A 4,928-nucleotide genomic window follows, 5' to 3' on the forward strand; every position below is an offset into this window, starting at 1 on the left:
CTCTAAAGTACTGATTAGATCTATTTACATTTAGGTTAATATTAAATTAGCACTCGCCTCCTTTGAGTACGATCCTCGGAGTACTCACCTACTTCGTTGTAAAAACCATGTTACAATCTGACTCGTATACTAGCGAACACCGCATCAATTTCATATCCTTAGTTGTAGTATTCACACTCTAGACGTTAGTAAGTCTAGAGGCAGTCAATGAATCTCCTATTACTCCAAAAAGATGATTCATCTCAGGGAAAATCGTCGAACGGATTGACAAATTGGATAAACCACTCATCCAAGAGTGTGGATTTGATTTTCCATGCAATTGTTTCACGACGCAATCATAAAAAGGGTCGAGTGTTTAAAGTGGTCTACATTTTGATAATAACCCTTTAGACCTACAATTATCCTAGTCATTCAGGAATTTTACACAAATTTTCCTGAAGCGCAAGACCAAAAGGTCTTTGTGAGGGAAAATTTCATGTATGTCTCTTCAAATGCGATTGAGACAATTCATAAGACACCTCAATATAATTCAGACTTTTACAAAAATTTTCATGAAGAAAAGGTGGACAATATCGAGATTATAAATTTTATAATTGAAGGTGGAGGAACTTGGGTTCGAAAATTCGTCACCAAAGAATCAATAGGATTCAAACAATCAATAATGTTCTCAGTAGCCAAAATTTAGGTTGTCACGCCCTAAATGCTATAACTTATTTAAGTGTTAATTATGACAAGTAAACTGATTTAGTTCAGTGATTACGTGTTTGATTCTGCGCTTCAGGTCCTATGTTTGATTCCCTTCCCTTAAAAATATTTATTAGTTTTGTCCCCAAAACTAGTTTGTCACGCCTAGCTTTTCTTTAGTTTTTGTATGTTTGTTAACAAGTATGAGGCATTAGCCTGGTGGTTAAAGAGGGTTGTAAGTTTCCTTGTGTCCTGAGTTTGAATCTCATTGTGCTCAAAGTTGAAACATCTATTTTGAAATTTTTTAGATGATTCCTAGAATCTCTCCCTAGTTTTCATCCCCCACTTTCCCCTTCATTCTTCCACTCTCTTTTCTTTCTTCACTTTTGTTGCTAAACAACATTTTCTCTCTTGTTGCCCTCTCCCTCTACTTCTCTTTTGGTTTTGCATATTTCCATTTTGGAAACTTCTTTTCTTTATTGTTCTTCCTCCATTTTCATCTATTCCTACTATTTTTGCTATCATCCAGACCTTATTTTTCCTGTATTTTCGCTTCTTCTTGTTTTGTTACTGGCCATGTGTGAATAGGGTGTCTTGGTATAGTATCCATATTTTTCATAAGTGTTGTTCATTTTCCTCATAATTGTATTGTTTTTCTTTCTTTCACAGGGAAGGTATGTAATCATTTAGTTTGGTCGATGAGTTTATCGTCTGACCGTTTTTGTGGTTCTGTTTAGGTGAGGAACGTACAGCACATACCCCTCATTCTAATTGAATATTTCAACAATCTATTTTTCTAAGGGTAAGTAGCCAAATGTCCTCGTTTCAGGGGTTGGCTTGTGTTTGCTATACTAGGGTCGAATGCCCTAATACTTGGTCGAATGTTCTAAGGGACCAAGGGTCGAATGCCCTAGATCAGTTGTATATGTGGTTGCTAATTGGTTGAGGTTGATGTCTTGTGCAGAATGTGTACTGTTGTTGTAATGCCAACCTCCCAAAAGTAACCAAGTGTGTGTCTTTAAACTAAAAATTCGTAAATTTCAAGGGCAACAGAATGTTTGCAGCCACGGAACACGGGCGTTTGGGCCTATCCAGAACGGTTTGATAAGACCGCGTTGGCCAAATGTATGAGTGCAACAATATTTTTTTGTTATGTGGATACGTTAGTCTGGTAAACATAATTTGACATGTATGTCGTTGTTGCATATGTTCTAAAAGTATGTTGGTTCATGTAGTAAATCCGTGTGCTGGTTCATATATATGTACGTACAAGAATGTCTCTGTTCAGTAATTTTGAATATGCCTATGAGCAAGCCTCTGATTTGTTAATTTGTATGTGCTTACTAGTCTGATTTTGAGTTTTTATAACTGTAAATGAGCCTGCCTGGTTTGATTATGTTTAATTGAGTTATGCCATCTACATGTACATTGGGTTTGGGGTATGTGTATGATATGGAGGAAGCTCTAGTAGGCTATGATCTACGATTCTGGCGATTTATCCGTAATTCTGATTTTGGCAATTAATTTGCAATATCTGTTTCTAGCAGTACTTCCTCACTATATTTGGAAGCTCGTTTGCATAATACTCTGGTGGCTTATGACCACAATCTGGTGTGTTCGATGGATGGGTTCTTAGTAACCCTGTTTGGTGTGATGGTTGGTTAGAAATGGTCTATAGTGGTTGGGGGTAGGATCTGATCTGTCTAATACTTTCCATTGCTAAGCATGCCATGTCATTCGATATCTATTTTGATAAGACATATATTTTTGTTCATTGTGTTTTATTTGATATGCCAGTATGCTATGACACACACTAGGCTTTTAGCTCACTCTGTTTATCTTATTTTTCTCAAGTAATCCTTAAGATTAAGATTAGGCTTGGCATTAAGGAGCTCTGATTCAGATTCTCTTAGTAAATCAGTTTTAAATGATTTCTTAATTATGGACTTTTTGAACTAATGGTTAACATTTTGGACTTAAACTTTGGTATTTGGACTTTGATGTTGGGTTTTAGTAGGTTAGATAAAAATGCGATGCATGATTTTACTGTTAATAGATTATGAAGACCATCTTCAAAATTTTGATGAGCTATTGATTTTTTCGTTTCAAATCAAATCGCACAAATAAGTTTTCCAAAAATGACTAATTTAAAAATAGGGCTTCTAAAGTTACTCGACTTTAAAATAATGAACGTTTTGGAAATAAATTGGTTAGCACCAGTAAGTTTCCTAAAGTAAATAAAATGAGTTTTTCACAAGTCAACTTCATGACTTTAAAAATTATTTTAGAAAGGTGCGAGCATTTTAGCCATCTCGGTGGCTACTGTAACCTCTATAATCCAGTCATAACGTCTAGGTCGGGTTTGAGGTGTTACATAGATGTATTTTATTTTTGCAAAATTGTTCCTTACTAAGCACACCACAAAAGTTACCCATGATCATGCTCTATTGTTGTATGCCATTTTGTAAGGACAACAGATAAATGTGGGAGACCATATTTATCATAACATGACAAGAAACGCGGATAGCCATACAAGGGGACTACAATATTCGTATTTCATTATAAAGATGTGTAGGAGAGCAGAGGTTAACATAGACATAGAAGAGTCAACCTACCTATCGAAAGGCATCCTGAACGATACCATTTATTAGTAGTTCTACAACAAGCACTCAAGTCGAGTGGAGGATCATAATGAACAAGTGGCGGCATATCGAGAGTATACTTGAGATCACGAGCTTATGGGATCGATGGAGGAGCCACAACTTAAACCACCAAGGGTACAATAAAAGAAGGCAACTCCAATAATCCCAATGAGTAAAGACCCAATCATACGGGCCCATCTCGAGTAAATAACACAGAGCATGGCATTTTTTAAGGCAATAGCGACCCACTATATCGAGAGGCATGGCATTGAGCTTCCGCAATGGACCGCCCTATAGCTACCCCATTCTGGATCGCTCTTACGAATGTTGATCCCTCGATTAATCCCAACGTTTACACATTATATCAATTTAATCCTAAATATAAAATTTAGACCAATAAAAAAAATCCAAATTAGCTTTAAGGGACCAAAATATTTGATTTTTAAAAGCTCAGTGACTAAATCAAAAAATTTAACAGTTCAATGACCAAAATAAAACGAAGCCAATAGTTTAGCCAATAGTTTAGTGACCATTTTTATAGTTTACCCGAGAATCAAATTTAGGCTCAATTCAAAGAAGTTAAGTGACCATAAAAATATGCTTAAACACGGTTGTTTCTCTTGATTACCATGAATTTGGTGATGTCTTGCATATTTTTAGAAAAAAAATAGTTGCGCACACGAGCATGAAGACCTATTATTTCTAATTCTTTCTAATTTCATTAATGATTATTACTGGCATGTTTCACTTGGCTTATGAGAATTCGACTTTATTCATTACAATTGTTCATGACATCTAGTTGTATATAATTATGTTTCCAATTGCTAAAGTTAAGTTAAATATTTCCGTAGGATGTATTTTAGTTAGAGTCATTGTTTTGCTTGAGGACAAGCAAAATTTTAAGTGTCGGAGTACGATGAGTTAAATTTTTCGTAAGATGCATTTTAGTTAGAGTCATTGTGTTTCTTGAGGAAAAACAAAAGTTTAACTGTGGGGATATGATTAATCCTCATCATATAGATCTAATTTTACTCTTATCACTTAAATTTATATGAGATTTTAAGTAAAATATTGCATTTAATTGTATAATTAGAGTAGATTCCATGAATTGCATCATATTTACATTTTATATTATTTTTACTTGTTTTTAGTTAAATTTGTGCAAGTTTAAGCGAGAGACATTTTATAAGATTTTTTTATTTAATTAGGTTCAATTTGATATGAGAAGCAAGTTGAATACAAGCAGAAAAGGTTGAAAAAGGGAGAAAAATTGCAGGTGTCCTGTAGTTATATGCATACTGCGACATATTGGGTTGTGCAGCACAAAGTGGCTGCTCCGTTTTTTTTTTGCACCCGATTTTATTTCTTCACGCCTAAGTCAAAGTAAGCCCTAATTGAGTTTAACACAAGTGATATGGACAGGTGTGGAACAGGATCGCATTCAAGTTGTCCGACTTAAGAAAGAAGGATTCAGATCTGACCTATAAAGAAGAAATAAACAAATTTACAAATAAAGAAAATGAAAACACTAAAATAAATTTGAGAACAAAGAATAAATAAAAATAAGAAAGAAAGAAATAAACAAAAAAAAAACAAAGTGGA

The sequence above is a fragment of the Gossypium hirsutum genome, chromosome D03, assembly GCF_007990345.1.
Source record: "Gossypium hirsutum isolate 1008001.06 chromosome D03, Gossypium_hirsutum_v2.1, whole genome shotgun sequence".
In the NCBI taxonomy this organism is placed as follows: Eukaryota; Viridiplantae; Streptophyta; class Magnoliopsida; order Malvales; family Malvaceae; genus Gossypium; species Gossypium hirsutum.